Source organism: Ranitomeya variabilis, chromosome 2 (assembly GCF_051348905.1).
Source record: "Ranitomeya variabilis isolate aRanVar5 chromosome 2, aRanVar5.hap1, whole genome shotgun sequence".
Classification (NCBI taxonomy): domain Eukaryota; kingdom Metazoa; phylum Chordata; class Amphibia; order Anura; family Dendrobatidae; genus Ranitomeya; species Ranitomeya variabilis.
The window spans coordinates 755,897,622-755,918,145 of NC_135233.1; positions in this window are offsets into that span (position 1 = coordinate 755,897,622).

Here is a 20,524-nt window from a genome sequence, read left to right on the forward strand (position 1 = left end):
AATAAATGAAATTTGACAGACAACATGATTTATTTTAATGTGTTATAATACAACTGAGGCATATAGTGAGGGCCACTTAAAAGTCTTCCTGCACGTTCTAAAGTTATTATCACTAAAGTCTGAGGATTATTTAATTTTATTAGAATTATAGGGAGTGTACCCTCAGTGATAATGATATAAATATATTTTGCTTTTTAGCATGTGCCCTTAAGTTCGTGTAATTTAGGGTAATGGGACTACAGCACATGATGAAATGGTCAGAAATCAATAATACAAGTGAATATAAGAAACCTTGTAATATATATCATCAGAGATATTTGCTCCATTCTCCAGTTAACCCTTTTGCGACATGCGCCGTACTAGTACTGATCTGCGGGAGGTGTGTTTGTACCGAGAGCAGTACTAGTACGGCACCATGATCACGCGGCCTCACGCTAAGCGCCTTGGTGATCGCGTGTGGGTGTCAGCAGTATGAGACAGCTGACACCCCGCAGCAACGCCCACGATCGGTACTAGCACCAATCGTGTGCATTTAACCCCTCTGATGCCGCTGTCAGTAGTGTTTAAAAAATTCCCAAATAAAGAAAAAAAAAATATTTTTCCAATAAATACATTTATTTATGTAAATAAAAAAAAACCAATACAAGTACACATATTTGGTATCGCCACAACCATAATGACCCGCTCTATAAAACCTTCCCACTAGTTAACCCATTTAGTGAACACTGTAAAATAAATAAATAACAAAGCAAAAAACAATGCTTTATCAATATATCGCTGAACAAAAAGTGAAATAAAACGAGATCAAAAAGCCGGATGTAAAAAAAAATGGTACCCCTGAAAACGTCATCGTGTCTTGCAAAAAACAAGCCGAGAAACAGCTCCATCAGCAGAAAAATACAAAAAGTTATAGCTCTAATGATTTTTCTATCAAATTGTTTTTAAAAAGTGTAAACACATGAAAAAAGTTATAAATGAGGTATCACTGTAATTGTACTGATCCGAAGAATTAAGCTGCCTTACCAATTTTACCACATGCAAAACGGTATTAAAAAAAAAGAAACAATTCCTGAATTGCTGTTTCTGGTTCACTCTGTGTCCCAAAAATCGGAATAGAAAGCGATCAAAAAATGTTATGTGCATGAAAATGGTACCAATAGAAATGTCCACTTGTCCCGCAAAAAACAAGCCCTCACATGACTGTGTCGGCCAAAATATGAAAAAAATATAACTCTCAAAATATTTTGACGCAAAAACTAGTTTTCACAATAAAAAGCGTCTCTTAGTGTGTGATAACTGTCAAGCCTAAAAACCCGATATAAATCTGGTATGCTGTAATCGCACTGACCCAAAGAATAAAGTCGCCTAATCGTCATACCACACGAGGAACGGCATAAAAAATAAATAAAACCAATTCTTCACATGCTGGTGATTTTTTCATTCTGCCTCCCAAAGATCGTAGTAAGGCTCGGTGCACATTTATCCTGTGCTCTGCACTGAGAGCTTATACCGGGGTTTCCATGTAAATCTCTGAAATATGTGATTCAGACAGAACCCCCGTAGGAACATTCCCTATAATGAGGCAGATGGAGGCACTGTGGATGACGTCTGACCTGAGATTCGGCGGTGTCCGTCTTTTTAGAATTGCATAAAAGTACCATCGGCCACAGTTTTGTGCACTTCTGAAAAGAAGGACACTGCTGAACAGAGACCAGACGGAGTCTAGAGTAACTCTGCTGCCTCACTATAGTGAACGATTTAGATGGAAACCCCAAAGTAAGTGCTCAGCGTAGGGCTCTGGATTACTGTGATCCTAAACGTTATGTAAAATGTTCCCAAAAAAAGCTTCCACTCATTACACAAAAAAGCAAGTCCCCACTCAGATCTGTAATCTGTTAACGGAAATATAGGGGCTTCCAAGTTACTGGTAGCACAAAAGATCTGGAAAAGCAAAATTGCTCCACATGAGCCAAAAGAAATTCAGCAAATTCTTTTCTACCAAATCCAAATGCCCCCCTCCCTTCTGAGCCCCAGTGTGCCTAAACAACATTTAGCCCCCACATGTTTGGCATTTCTGTAGTGATGAGAGCCCGCCTAATTTACGGGTGCATGTCTCCAGAAGCATGCTGTTATGCCCTGGATGCCTCATTATTAGTGTTGAGCGATACCATCCGATACTTGAAAGTATCGGTATCGGATAGTATCGGCCGATACCCGAAAAGTATCGCCGATACCGATACCCGATACCAATACAAGTCAATGGGACACCAAGTATCGGAAGGTATCCTGTATGGTTCCCAGGGTCTGAAGGAGGGGAAACTCTCCTTCAGGCCCTGGGATCCATATTAATGTGTAAAATAAAGAATAAAAATAAAAAATATTGATATACTCACCTCTCCGATGCAGCCTGGACCTTACTGATGTAACCGGCAGCTTCCGTTCCTAAGAATGAGCGCTTGAAAGACCTTAGATGACGTCGCGGCTTGTGATTGGTCGCGTGAGCGGTCACGTGACTGCCACGCGACCAATCACAAGCCGCAACATCATCTAAGGTCTTTCAAGCGCTCATTCTTAGGAACGGAAGCTGCCGGTTACATCGGTAAGGTCCAGGCTGCGTCGGAGAGGTGAGTATATCAATATTTTTTATTTTTATTCTTTATTTTACACATTAATATCGATCCCGATACCGATTCCCGATATCACAAAAGTATCGGATCTCGGTATCGGAATTCCGATACCGCAAATATCGGCTGATACCCGATACTTGCGGTATCGGAATGCTCAACACTACTCATTATGTCTGTGTCACTACATTGCCAGTGGTACTGGTATTGGTAATTTAGGATAGACAGTCGGACCCCTGACTGTGCAGTTTTAAAGTTTTGATGCTACTGGAGGGTTCCTATTTCTATGGTAGTTGTGTCTACATTTTAAAATTATTAATAAGTGTTATGTTTTAACCCCTTAACGACCGCCGATACGCCTTTTAACGGCGGCCGCTAAGGGTACTTAAACCACAGCGCCGTTAATTAACGGCGCTGTGGAAAAAGTGTATAGCGCCCCCCACAGTCCGATTTTCTCCGGGGTCTCGGCTGCCGGGGGTAGCCGAGACCCCAGAGAACATGATTCGGGTCGGTTTTTACCGACCCCGCTTTTGCGATCGCCGGTAATTAACCGTTTACCGGCGATCGCAAAAAAAAAAAAAAAATCCGGACTTGCGCTTTCTTTCTCTCCCCTCTAATGTGATCGCACATTAGAGGGGAGAGAAATAGGGTCCCCCGAGTCCCCCACGGTACCTTATGTACCGTAAAAGTCCCCCCTCCGGTCCCCGACCCTCCTCCTTCCTCTCACGGCTCCAAAATGGCGGGCGCATGAGCAGATGCGCCCGCCGAAAGTTAACTCCGGCCGCCAGAACCCAGCCTCCCCGCATTGTATTGGGGTCGGTTTTTACCGACCCCTGGAGCGATCGCAATCCCGGGGGTCTTTACAGACCCCCGGGGTTGCGATCGCTGCATATAGTTTGTAAAAAAAAAAAAAAACAGTGTGCTTTTCATTTCTCTCCCCTCTGATGTGATCGTACATCAGAAGGGAGAGAAATAGAGTCCCCAGAGCCCCCCACCATGCCTCCGGTGTGTCTCCGGTCCCCGGTCCACAGCCCACAGCCCACAGCTCCCGGGTCCCCAGCCCACAGCTCCCGGCCCCCCTTCTTCTTCTCTGCTGGAAGAAAATGGCGGGCGCATGCGCAGTACGCCTGCCATGATCTGCCAGCAGAGACCCAGCAACCTGTGAGAATTTTCTCATAGGCTGCTGGGTTTTGATTACTGTGATATGTCCTATCACAGTGATCAAAACCCCAAATGTTTTATAAACATGGCAGCACTTGGGATGTACCTCTCTCTTCTCTCCTTGTAGTTGTTCTGGGAGAGAAGAGAGAGAGACTACATATCAAGCGCTGCCCTGTCAGTAATAAAAAAAGCCATTTCCATATCCGCCAGCATCGAATTTATCCACCCCCGTTCTCCGTAATCCCTGCATCATAAGCAGGGGATTATAAAAAAAAAAAAAAAAAAAAAAAAAATATATATATATAATTTTTTTTAAATTTTTTTGTTAGGGTTAGGGTTAGGGTTAGGGTTAGGGTTAGGGTTAGGGTTAGGGTTGGTGTTGGGGTTGGAAATAAATGAAATGGCCCGCAGAACGTTCAGCGCGGAGCAAGCTTACAGCCTGCTTTGCTCCGGCAGCTCCGGCAGTGAAACAGAATCTGCCTCTGAAGCTCGGCAGCTTTCAGACAGTGATGACGACTCTTCCTCCACGGGATCCCCCGGCCCGATGGTAGCGGAGTCGGTCGTCACTGCTGAAGCTTCAGAGGCAGGACCAAGTACCGCAGTCCCCCCACCGCTGTGGTATAATGACACCTCATTTTCCCCTCAAATTCCCCCTTTTTCTGCAGTCCCTGGAATAAAAGTAAATGTCGCCAATTTTACCCCCATTGATTTTTTTGAAATTTTCATTAGCCCCGAAGTCCTGCAATTAATCGTCCACCAAACCAACCTATATGCCCGCCAGTATATTTCCCAAAAACCCAATGCCTTTCATTCCCGTTCCTGGATCCCCACAAATGTCCCCGAAATAAAAAAATTCTTAGGCCTCACCCTGAATATGGGTATAGTCAAAAAACCCACTCTCCGCTCTTACTGGGCAACAAAAGCTGTCCACTGCACCCCTGTATTTGCAGCCATCATGTCCCGAGTCCGTTACGAAGCCCTGATGAGATTCCTCCACTTTAGTGACAATTCCCAAGCCCTCCCAAGAACTGACCCCAACTACGATCGGCTAAATAAATTAAGACCCCTAATTTCCCTCCTAAAAACTTCCTTTCTAAATTCCTATACCCCAGAGCAAAATGTGGCAGTCGACGAGTCCTTGATGAGCTACAAGGGCCGTCTGTCATTCCGCCAATTTATTCCCTCCAAGAGAGCCAAATACGGTGTAAAATTATATAAAGCATGCGAGAGCTCATCAGGGTACACGTCCACCTTTTTAATTTATGAAGGTAGGGACCGCCAAATTAACCCCCCAAACTGCCCCCAGACAATTGGTATCCCAGGCAAAATTGTCTGGGAGCTAATGACGCCCTTTCTCAATCAAGGGTACCACGTGTACACGGACAATTATTATACGAGCATCCCCCTATACAAATCCCTCCATGCTGCAAATACAGGGGCCTGTGGGACAGTGAGGAAAAATAGAGTGGGGCTTCCGTCACAGTTGGTGTCCAGACGCTTGGAGAGGGGGGCGTCATTTTCACTTGCAAGCGACCAACTTCTTGCAGTGAAGTGGAAAGACAGGAAGGACGTCTACATGCTTTCCACACTGCATGCGGACACCACTGTGACGGTCAGAGAGAGGGGTGCCACCAGGGACAAAGAAAAACCTGTCTGCGTCACAGACTACAACAAACACATGGGTGGCGTAGACGTGTCAGACCAGGTTCTGCAACCATACCTGGTCAAGAGGAAGACCAGGGCATGGTATAAAAAGGTGGCAATCTATCTAATCCAAACTGCCACTTATAACAGTTTTGTCCTATATAAAAAATCACAAGGCCCACTTACGTTCCTGCACTTTCAGGAAAAAATTATAGAGAGCCTCATATTTGAGTCCATGGCACCGGGGGAAGCCTTCGACTCTGAGGATTCCCGGAGACTTTCAGAACGCCATTTTCCTCACCCTGTCCCTGTCACTCCCACCCAAAGGTATCCTCAAAAAAGGTGCCGAGTCTGCAGAAAGCATGGCAGACGGAGTGATTCCCGATTCTATTGCCCCACATGCCCATCCCAACCAGGCCTTTGTATCTCCCCCTGTTTTGAGACCTACCACACCACCTACAATTATTAGTTTGGTTTTTTTTTTTCAATAATTTTTATTTTCTGCTTAGTGGCCCAAGTAGTACAATTTGGAACAATTGATAAATATTATTTTAATTAGTAGATCCCATTTTACCCCATTTCATAATTAATTCCAGAACTTGACCAATCCCATACCAAACTACTATCCCAACAAATTCTCATTCACGTACCCACGTCTGTACGCTCTAGAGTGTGGACCCCACAAATGTTCTTGCAAAGTCAGGTCATCTGACAATTCTAGAACTTGATCAATCCCATGCCAAACTACTATTCCAACAAATTCTCGTCCACGTACCCATGTCAATAAGCGTTAGAATGTGGACCCCAGAAATGATCTTGAAAAGTGAGATCATCTGAAAATGAATTCTAGGACTTGATTACTCACAAACATTTTTGACCATTTATCTATTTTTGACCATTTTTTATGACTGTCTTGCTACACAAAACTTTGGCTTCCATTTATATTACTTATATTTATGCTGATGATACGGGCATGATCATTTTATTGTAGGATTTCTAAAAAAATTAGGAAGTTCCGTACTTATACACTATGGGCTTTACTTTATGGTTCTTGCCGAACCTCTGGTACCAGACAATACTTTCTATAGAGAACTGGTTGTTTTGTGCATATAGCGGTTCTGACCTTGGCGGGTGGGAGCTTGCTATGGTGTACCACGTCTATTGGCACATTTGTCCCCATATAGGGATTGATGGAGCTAAAAGGACGTTGTACGACCAGTCTCTGAAAGTGTCTGCTGTGCCATTCTAGCCCTGATGGTGTTCTTTCATCTTTGGAACAAACTCCGCTTTGCCACATAGTTGGCTGCATTTTCCTACACATTTTGCCCTTCATTCCAGTACAGTTTATTCTTCCTGCTACAATATACGCAAATGCGGGACAACTGTTTTGTTAGCAAGACCAATTTTATAGTCAGCCAAAGTGTTTTAGGAGCATGCCTCACTTTGTGAGTAATAATTCCTGGAAGGATTTTCTTTTTTGCTCAATATCTCTAGAAGCTTTGAATGGGTCCTGGATCTTCAATTTCAAATAAAGCCAAATTTGTCACATTGTGCCCCTTTCTGTCCAAGCCCTGCCATTTGTCCAAACAGAACTTTTTGACTACATATGGGATATCGCTGCACTCATAATAAAGTGGGTAACGAATTGTGGGGTCCACTTTTTGATGTTATTTCTGAAAAAGTGAGACATTCAGGTCTAAAACAAGATTCTCGTGGAAAAAAATGAATTTTTTCAGTATGCCGACCTAATGTTATCAAACTCTGTGTCGTACATGTGGGTTCAAATTGCTCAATATACCCCTGATTAAATTCTTTGAGGGGTGTAGTTTCCAAAACAGGGTCAGTTGTGGGGGGTTTCTGCTGTTAGGCACATCTACAAACCCAAAATGGCGTCCGCTCTCACAATTAAGAGATTAAAAAGTCAAATGGCGCTCCTTCCCTTCCAAGCTCCGCAGTGCGCCCAAACAGAGGTTTACCCCCACATACGGGGTATCAACATACTCAGAACAAATTGCACAACAACTTTTGGGAACCATTTTCTCTTGCTACCCTTGGGAAAATAAAAAATTGGGGGTGAAAAGATCATTCTTGTGAAAAAAAAATGATATTTAATTTTTTCGGCTCTATGTTATAAACTTGTGTGAAGCACTTGGGGGTTCAAAGTGTTGACCACATGCCTAGATAAGTTCCTTAGGGGGTCTAGTTTCCAAAATGGGGTCACTTGTGGGGGGTTTCCACTGTTTAGGCACATCAGCGCCTCTCCAAACGCGACATGGTGTCCGATCTCAATTCCAGGGAATTCTATGTTGAAAAAGCCAAATGGCGCTCCTTCCCTTCTGAGCTCTACTGTGCACCCAAACAGAGGTTTACCCCTACATACGGGGTATCGACATACTCAGGACAAATTGCACAACAACTTTTGGGAACCAATTTCTCTTGCTACCCTTGGGAAAATAAAAAATTGGGGGTGAAAAGATCATTCTTGTGAAAAAAAAAAGATTTTTAATTTTTTCGGCTCTACGTTATAAACTTGTGTGAAGCACTTGGGGGTTCAAAGTGTTGACCACACACCTAGATAAGTTCCTTAGGGGGTCTAGTTTCCAAAATGGGGTCACTTGTGGGGGGTTTCCACTGTTTAGGCGCATCAGCGGCTCTCCAAACGCGACATGGTGTTCGATCTCAATTCCAGGGAATTCTGTGTTGAAAAAGTCAAATGGCGCTCTTTCCCTTCGGAGCTCTGCTGTGCACCCAAAAAGTGGTCCTTCCCCACATATGACATATCGACATTCTCCGGACAAATTGCACAACAAATTATGTGGTTCATTTTCTTTTTTTACACTTATGAAAATAAAAAAAATTGGTTCTGAAGTAAAATGTTTGTGAAAAAAAGTAAAATGTTCATTTTTTCCTTTCACATTGCTTTAGCTCTCGTGAAGCACCTGAAGGGTTAATAAACTTCTTGAATGTGGTTTTGCGCACCTTGAGGGGTGCAGTTTTTAGAATGGTGTCACTTTTGGGTATTTTCAGCCATATAGACCCCTCAAACTTACTTCAAATGTGAGGTGGTCCCTAAAAAAAATGGTTTAGTAAATTTTGCTGTAAAAATAAGAAATTGCTGGTCAAATTTTAACCCTTATAACTCCCTAATATTTTTTTTTTTTTTTCCAAAATTGTGCTGATGTAAAGTAGACATATGGGAAATGTTATTTATTGACCATTTTGTGTGACATATCTCTCTGATGTAAGGGAATAAAAATTCAAATTTTGAAAATTGCAAAATTTTCAAAATTTTCGCCATATTTCCATTTTTTTAATAAATAAACGCAAGTAATATCGAAGAAATGTTACCACTAACATGAAGTACAATATGTCACGAGAAAACAATCTCAGAATCAGCAGGATCTGTTGAAGCGTTCCAGAGTTATAACCTCATAAAGTGACAGTGGTCAGAATTGTAAAAATTGGCTCGGTCATTAAGTACCAAATTGGCTCTGTCACTAAGGGGTTAAGTTGCCTTTTTGCTATCTTTTTGAAATCTTCTGAGGGATCCACACTTTTGTGTTTTCTTTTTTGGTAATACCGTTTATTGCTTGTTTGTTTCATAAACTGTTCAGCATAAGCAAACAAAAAGGCAGACTTTTCTTGCACAGAGTGAAAAAACTGAAAGTAAATAGTCCATATGGTATTGCGGGTTCTCCCGCTCAGGTCAGATTCACTTAGTCTCCATTTTATCTGCCATACCACGCCCCTTCGGTGGGATATGTGAGCAGTCAGTGCCACCCATCTCTCTGCTGCTCGTAAAACCCAGCCCTGATACGCCCTATTAGCTCTCTCAGCATTATATGTACTGGAGTTGCTTTCCTGGGCTTACATCTCCAAAGCTACCAACCTTGATGATACATATCTCCCCTCAAGGACCTGTCTGGTGGCCACCTTACAGTGGATACAAAAGATAAGCGCTACAGTGGGGGAAATAAGTATTTGATCCCTTGCTGATTTTGTAAGTTTGCCCACTGACAAAGACATGAACAGTCTATAATTTTAAGGGTAGGTTAATTTTAACATTGAGAGATAGAATATCAAAAATAAAGTCCAGAAAATCACATTGTATGAATTATATAAATTTATTTGTAGTAATTGATCCCCTACCAACCATTAAGAGTTCTGGCTCCTACAGACCACTTAGATGCTCCTAATCAACTCATTACCTGAATTAAAGACAGCTGATTGGAGGCATCATATGTACAGTGTGCATTGTCAGCAAGCTGCCAATCAGTGGTGGGGGCGGGATACATAGATTAGCTGGACTGGCTTGCACATGAGAGCTAGTCCTGCAGTGAAAACCTCCTGCTGAAAAAGCTCTTATTGTAGTGAAACTACAGCACATGACATAATAAGTGACACATGCCTGGAATGGAGCTCTTTTGCCTATATTATGCTGCTCTTAAATTGCAAAAACCAGCTGACAGATTCCCTTTAATGAAATGTATGGAACACACAGTACTATGCAAGTATGAATGCATACACAAAATGGCACTAAATGCTAAACACCATCAAAAATAAATAAAAAAGTCATACCAATCTCTTGAGACACCCTGAATAGTGGCTGTGTCGCTTGGAGAAATGGTAAAGGTGTATACAATATACATTATTACTATTTGAAATCAAAGCGAAAATCTTAAAAATACATAAATATGCTATTTTGTGCATAAATTCTTCCTTATTTGCAGAATGCAAAATGAACCCATTTTGTTTGTTCTGAATCCTGGACATACTTTAGTTTTGAGCTGGGCTTTAGCAGACATAGTTTGACAACATAATGGAATGCACACTGTCAAGGCAGCTTGTAAAAAGATTAAACTATGCTTATGTTAAATAGGTCACAGGTGTATGGATGTAGCTGTCTATCTCTTACACAATCTCCTTCCAAGAAAAGTGAATACTGCTTCTTTCAAATGCAGAAGAGTCCCTCAGCTGAAAACACATGAAACAGTATCCTCCTTATAACTTCTGAATGGCTTTACCAGGTGACATGTTACAATGTGTAATGGATTCATTCTTCAGTGCTCTCTGGGAAATGTTTTCACATGGATCCTAATGTATCCTATCGATTACTCGTAATGATGAACTACATTGCTTAACTACAACTGGTATCCTCATGTCTTGCTAGTTATAAAAGTCATGCACTTAACCACACTGTATTGAATATGAGTATAGGTGTTAAAACTTTCTAAAAAATGCAGAGCGCTCTCTTCAGAAGCAATGTAATGTATTACGTATCACTGGGGTCCATTTAGTGCACTAGATTCACTTAAGCAAATTGGGACAGTTTACTTATTCACAATAAAACACACTTGTGCCATGAACTATAGGGTGTTTCATAAATATAGCTATGCCGTGAGTCATTGAAAAGGCATAGTTATGTTATTTACAGTATTCCCATATCCAAGATCCTATCTCAATATGTAGTAGGTGTAATAATACTATCAAATACCTTTAATAAGAAATGCCGTATAGTTGTTCTGTTTAACTATATCGCTTAACCCATGTACAAGGCATGCAGCAGCTTAGATGTTCATGGTTATGACCACCCACACAGTTAGTTGCTAGTGGCTGCAACCATGGATGCCTAAACTACTGCAATGTTCTGCATATGAGGTAAGCGACCTAGCTAATCAGGAAAACTATACTACATTTCAAATTGGAGGTATTTGCAATTTATATATATACACAGTGGGGGAAATAAGTATTTGATCCCTTGCTGATTTTGTAAGTTTGCCAAATGAAAAAGACATGAACAGTCTATAATTTTAAGGGTAGGTTAATTTTAACATTGAGATTTAGAATATCTAAAATAAAATCCAGAAAATCACATTGTATAAATTATATAAATGTATTAGCATTTTGCAGTGAAAAATAAGTGTTTGATCCCTCTGGCAAACAAGACTTAATACTTGGTGGACTTTTGGTCCACTCCTCTTTGCAGATCATCTCTAAATCATTAAGATTTTGAGCTTCAACTCCCTCCTTAAGTTTTCTGTGGGATTAAGGTCTGGAGACTGTCTAGGCCACTCCATGACCTTAATGTGCTTCTTTTTGAGCCACTCATTTGTTGCCTTGACTGTATGTTTTGGGTCATTGTCTTGCTGGAAGACGCAGCCACGACCAATTTTTAATGTTCTGGCAGAAGGAAGGAGGTTGTCACTCAGGATTTCACGGTACATGGCTCCATCCATTCTCCCATTGATGAGGTGAATATATATATATATACCGTATTTTGAGGATTATAAGATGCACCCGTTTAAAAGACAAATCTCAAATTTTGGGGAGGAAAATATATTTTTTTAAATATAATAGTGCATGTTATAATGGGCTTTTAAGGTAGCTTACCTGGGGCAGCATTGGTGGAGAGGGATCCAAGGTGACAGGGTCGCTGCTGGTGGAGGCATCAGTGCTGCGGGCTCCAGGCTGGTAGGATGGGGTGTTCAGCGGCGGCAGGAGTTGGGTCATGGCTGTGGGCTCCAGGCTGGTACAATAATATGTTCAGTGGGGCGGGGGCTTCGCCGATATTTTGTGACAGCCCAAAGCCCCGCACATGCCGTACTTTCTAACGCAGTGGACTTCGTAAACATGGCAGTCAGAGGCTGCGCATGATCAATTCAGATCTCGGGAGCCGAAATCTCAGTGCCGAGATCTCAATTTGCCTCCTCCGACCATTTTCTGGAAGTCCACCGCATAGAAGAGTATGGAAAATGTGGGGCTCCGGGCTTTCACAACAACTCGTCGCACCAGCCTGGGTCCCGCAGCCATCGCCCGACTCCGGCCTCCACTTCCACCAGCAGCTTCCACTAGCAGCGACCCTGTTACCCCACTCCATGCCACAGGTAAGCTCCACCTCAGCTACAACTCAGATTGTAAGACTAATTATTGCATTTTATAACCTAAAAAACATGGTACATATCGTTTTTTCTATTGAACACGTTGTTGCCCTAATATATATATTTATATTATAATATATTTATAAATATATATTAAATATATATTTACACACACAACTCTCTCTATATATATGTATATTACATTATATATATTATTTGTAATTTTAAAACAATATTTTATATTATTAATATTAGTTTATATTTACTGTTTCAAATTAAACTTTCCAGATTATACACAACATTCAGTATTATTCACTGTTTTAGGTAAATCTAATCTTTAAATATTTTTGCTGCAACCTACTTCACTCTCATATGTCTTTTACTGTCTATTTAAAATTTTGCCTGAAATTCACTTACTTTAATTTATAATAGTAATTTGCAATTGTTGATAAGCAATAATAGGGTGATTTGCAGAAACTAGGGATGATTGAATCCCTATGTATTTGGCTTTGACTGCATTCAGCTACTGTCCAGCCCACACTGGATGTGAATGGAGCCGAGGATGAGAATGAGCAGTAGTGTCCACTAGCACTCCATTCACTGTCCCGGCTTCCATTCTGGACAATAAAGTTTTTTGAAAGGCTGAGTGCAGGGCAGCCAATCAAAAAACTTTGCGGTTGTAGCCCCTCCCTCAGTCATTAGCAAAGGTGGCAAATGGTGAAGGAAAAGGTGCATAACTGAATATACAAGGATTTTCTCATCCCTAGCAGCAACGTATCAAACTTTAATGTAAGGTGGTTGTATGTTTGCTATTTAGGACTCCCACAGGTTTATTCACAGTTGTCAGAAAAAATGGCATCTTCAAATTGCAATGTTAGTGGAATGTGGTTAATTGGAGGGACAGCAGGCAGTATTACTGGTTCTAAGCTACCGTCAAATCTACAGGTGTTGGCCAGGTTATATTTCCTGCACTGTACAGAATGGCAACCAACATGTACCAGTGCTACTGTCACAGCCAACAAAGTACTTCAGTTCAGGGGAAAAGTGAGAATCCCGACAAGGCAACAATATCACGTGATCAGTAAGGGGAAGAGTCTCAAGGAGGCTAAACGGTGAACCAAAACACAAAAATCCAAGGAGAAGGAATTTGTTAAAAAACTTGATGATTTGTTTGATGTCGCTCATGCTGATGCCATGAAACTTCAGGAAGACCATGACTTCTTGCTTGCTCAAAGAGAGAAAAGGTTGTCGTAGAGCATGGGACCATTAGACAGGAAGCTGGCCAAGGTCGAGGAAAGAAGATTTATGGGAGAATTACAGGCAGAGAAACTAAGAAAAAAGGAAACAAAGTGAGTTCAGCAGTAGACAGAATCAGTTGAACTTTGCAGTAGTATTAGCAGTTGCAGCAACAACAGCTTGTCTACCAACAATAGTGATGAGGGTGGAGGGCATATTAGCCTCAAGAAACATAAGTCGGTAAGATCTGTCAACATTATGATTCCGGAAGACAATTTGCTAGACAATTTTTTTTCCTCAAGCAAAGTTACATACAATTATGATGTAGTCAATTAAGAACTAAGGGTGTATAATCCATGTGGAGAGAATACCATAGCCATAGCACCTGCACACTGTGTAGGTCAAATTGTATTGCAAAAAATTTGCCAAAAAAGTGCAGATGGAAGTGCAGGTAAAGTGCACTATACCCCAGTAGTATAGTTGTATGTGGCACATCAACATTATTAAGGTATATATAGAAGTGAATAAATCCCAAGTAAATCCATGTGGATTATATGGAGTCAGTATCGCCATAGAGACTAAGAGCACTAAGGTACAGGCATGAAGGTAAGTATGAGTAGAACTTATGTATGAAGCTTTCCTTGTGTGGTTGGCGTCCACTCTGACGTGCGTTTCGGCTTAACCGCCTTCATCGGGGGTGGAGTCATCTGGCAAAGGATATAGTGTATATGGTGCAGGGGACCAATGAGGAGGCAGGGGTGAGTATGCACTGGCCAATGAACATGGAGGAGGCGTGGTGTGATATGACACATGACACACACTGAAAGCAATACGCAACCATGGCAACCTCGTCATGTATACAATGGCTTGTGTCATTAGCTGCTGAAATCACATGTCCCTCTCCAAATAAGGAGTGGACATTTTGTTTTAGCGCCATCTTGACAATGTAACAGTGCAGAGAGGCTGCTCCTGATGATGGAGCTGTTTGTTGATAGATGTTAGCTTGTCAGCTAGGCAGTTGTTTCTAAGTCAGATAGGTTAGATAGCTAGTGTCCTCTGTGGCTTTGAAATCGACCTTCCAGACTTTTTTCTGTTCTATTACGGAGGTCCACAGACAAAGACAGCTGGGCACATTTCATAGAAGTGTGTTGTGCGCTGCTTCTATTGTGCTCCATGCATGAGTAGACCTTTCTAAATCTTATTTTTTCAGTTGCTAAATGTGATACAGCAAGGCATATGTCACCTTGTCATTTAGTGGTGGTGACATTGTTTTGTGATTTGATCTATTGGGCAGGAGAAAATAATTTTTTGGAAAATTATACCATGATTCAGCATGTCATATCGCACCTTGTCAATTAGTGGTGGTGAAATTCAAATAGCTCATGTAGATTAAAACAAAAAAACTTTTGATACAGCCCTCCATATCTCACTTTGCAATTTTGTGGCTGTGAAATTTTCTGTGTGAAGAGCTGTTGCACAGTAGAACATTTTTTTTTAGCTATTGCTAACGTAATTCAGCACGCCATAGATCACCTTGTCATTTAGTGGCGGTGAAATTCAGCTATTTGCATAGCTCATGCAGGTAAAAAAAAACAATCTTTTTCTGTTGCTAAACATGATACAGCCCGCCATATCCCATGTTGTAATTTTGTGATTGTAAAATTATTCTGTGTGTAGAGCTGCTGCACAGTAAAAAAATGCTTTTGCCAGTAGTTAACATGATTCAACATGCCATATATCACCTTGTCATTTAGTCGCAGTGAAATTCTGCTGTCTAAAAAGCTCATGCAGATTAGCAAAAAAAATGTTTGTGTACCGGATCCCACCTTGTCATTTTGTGGAGGTAAAATTGTTCTGTGTGCAGAGCTGTTGCACTTAAAAAAGTTTGTTTTCTTTACAAATGTGATACAACAGGCTAGATCCCAGGTTGAAATTGTTTGGATCCATACTGGATTCATCCACACAAAAAAAATCATTTGTTACTAGCGTCCTATATTAATGGAGATCTCATTTTGAAATTGTTTGGAGTATATTTTCTTTGTCATACAGGCCTCATCCACACTCAAACAATTCTTTCTTCTGTTACTAACGTGATACAGTAGGGGCGATCTCAGTTTGAAATTGCTTGGAGCATCTAGTCAATGTTATACACACGTTACCTACACTGAAAAAAAATTCTTCTGTTAGTAACGTTCTACAGTAAGGGAGATCTCAGTTTGAAATTGTTTGGAGTATGCAGTTTATGCTATACAGGCATCATCCATACCTAAAAATGTTTTTCTTCTGTTCCTAACGTTCTACAGTAGGGTATATCTCACTTTGAAATTTTTGAAGCATCTAGTTTGTTATACAGGCCTCATATACACAAAAAACATTTATTCTGTTACTAATGTCATACAGTAGGGAAGATCTCATTTTGAAATTGTTTGAAGAATATCTTCTTGTCAAACAGGCCTCATCCACACTCAAACAATTCTTTCTTTGGTTACTAACTTGATACAGTAGGGGAGATCTCAGTTTTAAATTGTTTTGAGAATCTAGTCTGTTATACAGGCCTCATGCAAAAAAGTATTTTTCTGTTACTAAATTCATACAATAAGGGAGATGTCTCTTTTAAATTGGAGCATATCTTCTTTGTTATACAGGCCTCAGCCACACTCAAACAATTCTTTCATCTGTTACTAACATCATACAGTAAGGGAGATCTCATTTTGAAATTGTTTGGAGCATATTTCTTTGTCATGTAGGCCTCATCCATACTCAAACAATCCTTTTGTCTGTTACTAACGTCATACACTGGGGAAGATCTCATTTTGAAATTGTTTGGAGCATATACTCTTTGTCATACAGGCCTCATCCACACTCAAACAATTCTTTCTTCTGTGACTAATGCGATTCAGCATGCCACATTTCACTTTCTCATTTAGAGTCTCTGAAATTCAGCTGTGTGCAGAGTTGGTGCAGAGTTAAAAAAATCTAATTTTTTGTTGTTGATAGTGTGCTCCTACCACACTATATGAGCAACATGACTGGAAAAAGCGAGGTCGTGGTGAAAGGGGGACTAGGCTTGGTGTTCAAGGTGTACATGGGGTAGGTGGTAATGTTTTTGAAAGCACTAGTGAACCAGCAACGTCACATCCTATATAAAGACAGCTGACTACTACTGTTACTGGATTGGCTACTCCACTACCTTTCTTTAGCAGATGCACAGCGGAACGCCTTGTTGATGAGGCCTAGAAAGAGCATGTGCTCGAGTGGATGGCAAGCGCAACTTCAAGTGGTTTCTCTTCCTCTTCCTCCACCTCAACATCACACCCAGTACAGTACACAGAGGTGACACCTCAATTACCCTTACCTCCCTCCTCATCACAACTCTCCAACCGCTCTGCTGACTGTAGGAAACCACAGATGGATGAGTCTGCAGAGCTGTTCACACATTCTATGCTATGATCATCAGAAGTGTACAAGTGTACTCAAAAGCTTCACAGAGTCAAAAGAAGGAAGTAGTGTGTTACTAATACTAGCCTTTGTTACTGTGGTCCCAGCTCTATGCAGGTCATTCACTAGGTACCCCAGTGTGGCTCTGGGATTTTTGCTCACCATTCTTGTGATTATTTTGACCCAACAGGGTGAGATCTTGCGTGGAACCCCAGATCAACGGAGATTATCAGTGGTCTTGTATGTCTTCCATTTTCCTATTATTGCTCCCACAGTTGATTTCATCACACCAAGCTGCTTGCCTATTGCAGATTCAGTCTTCTCAGCCTGGAGCAATGCTACAATTTTGTTTCTGGTGTCCTTTGACAGCATTTTGGTCTTCACCAAGGTGGAGGTTGGAGTGTGACTGTTTGAGTTTGTGGACAGGTGTCTTTTATACTGATAAGTACAAACAGGTGCCATTACTACAGGTAATGAGTGGAGGACAGAGGAGCCTCCTAAAGTAGAAGTTACAGGTCTGTGACAGCCAGAAATCTTGCATGTTTTTAGGAGACCAAATACTTATTTTCCACCATATTTTGCAAAATAAATCTTGCCAGACAAGGTGATTTTCTGGATTTGTTTTCTCATTTTGACTCTCATAGTTGTGATCTACCTATGATGTCATGTATCATTTACAGGCATCTCTCATCTTTTCACGTTGGAGAACTTGCGCAATTGGTGGCTTAATAAATATTTTTTTTCCCCACCGTACCATGTTTATACAGTATCTTATTTTTGGTTTTATTATTTTATTTTTTTCAATATGATTTATTATGATTTTCAATTTTTTGTTTATTGTAACTGAGGAAGGCCAATTGTGACCGAAAAGTTTTGTTGTGTATCTTTGACTGCATTAAAACTACAAAAAACTTCATCACAAGTTGAGTGCCAGGTTTACTTTACTTTATTTATATATGGTGTGGGAACCTACTTGAGTACCTACCCCAGTAGTGCATATGGTGTTTTCTCTCAAAGATCTATGGGCTAGACACAGATCTCCCTGGAAATTTGCCTCCAGAGCTTATTTTATATGAAAGGTGACGTTACTAGTATGATGCTTTCCTGATCTCACGACAGAGTTGTGTTTGATTACAAATAACACAGTAAAGCAGAGCTTTGTCCATGGTGTGTTGGTGGAAGGTAACACTCAAGGCTTTTTCCTCCATCCCCTCCAGCCAACCACAGACAACAGAGAGGGGCTCAATATCCTCTGCATCTCCTGACTGTTGTGCGCCCGTCACCACTTCCTCTTCATCCTTCTTCATTTGTTCCTCGGCTCCTGCACCTTCACTAACAGTTTAGTCTGGTACCATGAGCCCCCCTAGATTGCTGTAATTCACCCACCCATGGCACCCCACTGTGCAATGACAGTCCGGAACTTAGTGACATTGTTGTCCTTTCTGCATCCTCATCTGCTTCCACCTCTTCCTCTGGGTCCATCACCTCCTCCTGCAGACTATAAAAAGTGTGTTCCAGCTCTAACCACCTTAATAGCCAGTATGAAACTGTGTAGAAGAGAGCAGAGGTCCTTCACCTGTACCCACTTCGCAAGCATGATTTATACCACATCCTTACTGCGATGGCTCAGGCTATGCAAAAGGACATACTGCACTAGGGCTCATTGCTGCTCCAACAGTCGCTGCAACATGCGCAGAGTGGCATTCAAACATATTTGTTACATCGCATACCAAATGGTGGTCTGAAAGACCTCTGTAGTGGTGCAAGTTGATGACCTGCGGTGTGCAAACTGTGGAAGTGAGCACATAGCGACCCTGCTTTCTGCAGCAGCCCATCCTGGCCAGGATAGTGGTGGAGAAATTGCTGTACCATCAGATTGAGGACGTGAGCCATGCAAAGCACATGTGTGAGGTTGCCCCAATGTAGGGACGCCACCAAGTTTGCACCGCTGTCGAACACGGTCTTCCCTGGCTCCAGGTTCAGTGGAGACAGTCATTGCTCAAACTCAGACTGGGTAACTGTCCACAACTGTTGAGCTGTGTGACTGCGATTCTCCAAGGAAGAAGCAGCAGATGTGGTTGAAGGGTTGGCCGGGTTGTTGGCGAAGCCCACATTTTAGCACTGTGAGATTCTAAGACTAATGCATGTGGATCATGCATGTGCCATTTCATGCATGTAGTAGTTCAATTATTCATTTTTTTTTGCAAAGTTGGCAAATAACATGAGTTGGGTCATCAATTGCAGTTTCAAAAAAGACTCAGGCTGGGTAACCCTTGCCACCCCTGCGAACTATAGACCTGCGACCGGTGTGGGCCATATCCAGAATTATGGCTGAGGATGCATTGCTTGTTGTGGTTGCCTCCCTATGTTTCTGTGCGGCAAGCCGCAACGTAACCTCATCATCTTCCTCCTCCTCCACCTCCTCTGCTGAGCTACTCAGCTGCATGCCTCTAGGTTCACACCAACTGGGATCTACAACTGTCATGATCTCAATGGCAAGAGAACATAGCATCAGCATATATATGAACTAGCTCTTGGAAGATGGGAACTGAGCTGACCATGAGCTAAACCTAACGCACAACTAGCAGTGGCCGGGTAGCATGCCTACGTTGATTCTAGATGCCCAGCACCAGCCGGAGGACTAAATAAAGCTAGCAGAGGAAAATATTAGTCCTAGCTCACCTCTAGAGAAATACCCCGAAAGGAGACAGAGGCCCCCCACATGTATTGGCGGTGAGTTAAGAAGAAATAACAAACGTAGTATGAAAATAGGTTTAGCAAATTTGAGGTCCACTTACTACATAGCAGAAGACAGAAAGGACACCTTCATGGTCAGCTAAAAACCCTAACAAAACACCATCCAGAAATTACTTTAAAACTCTGGCATTAACTCATAACACCAGAGTGGCAATTCCTGTTCACAAGAGCTTTCCAGACACAGTAACGAAACTACAGCTGTGAACTGGAACAAAAATGCAAAAACAAACATGGACAAGAGTCCAACTTATCTAGTAGTTGTCTAGGAGCAGGAACAAGCACAGAGAGGCTTCTGATAACATTGTTGACCGGCAAGCAACTAACAAAGCAGCAAGGTTATATAGCGACTCCCACATCTTGATGGGAACAGGTGAACAGAGAAGATGAAGACACCAGTTCAATTCCACCAGTAGCCACCGGGGGAGCCCAGAATCCAAATTCACAACATACAACCTCATCGTCATCCTCTATGTTATACTCACCCTGAGAATCACTCTCTTCCTCTTACTGCCCTGACTGCAGAGTATAGTCTGCATGCACCTCAGGTGTCTGAGTATCAGGATCACCTCCATGCACGGTGGTTAACATCCAGTGACAAGAGTCTGGATTCTGCTTGAATCCTACCTTGTTCAGCCCCGGATGCAACTGAACAAAATGTTGGCATCGGTGCAGATGCTTTCTTCCTCTTTATTCTGTGAATATTTGGAGCAGACCTCTGATACCCATGGAATAGATTGTGTGAACAATTCTGCAGACTGGCCAATCTATGTTCCCCACAATCAGTTG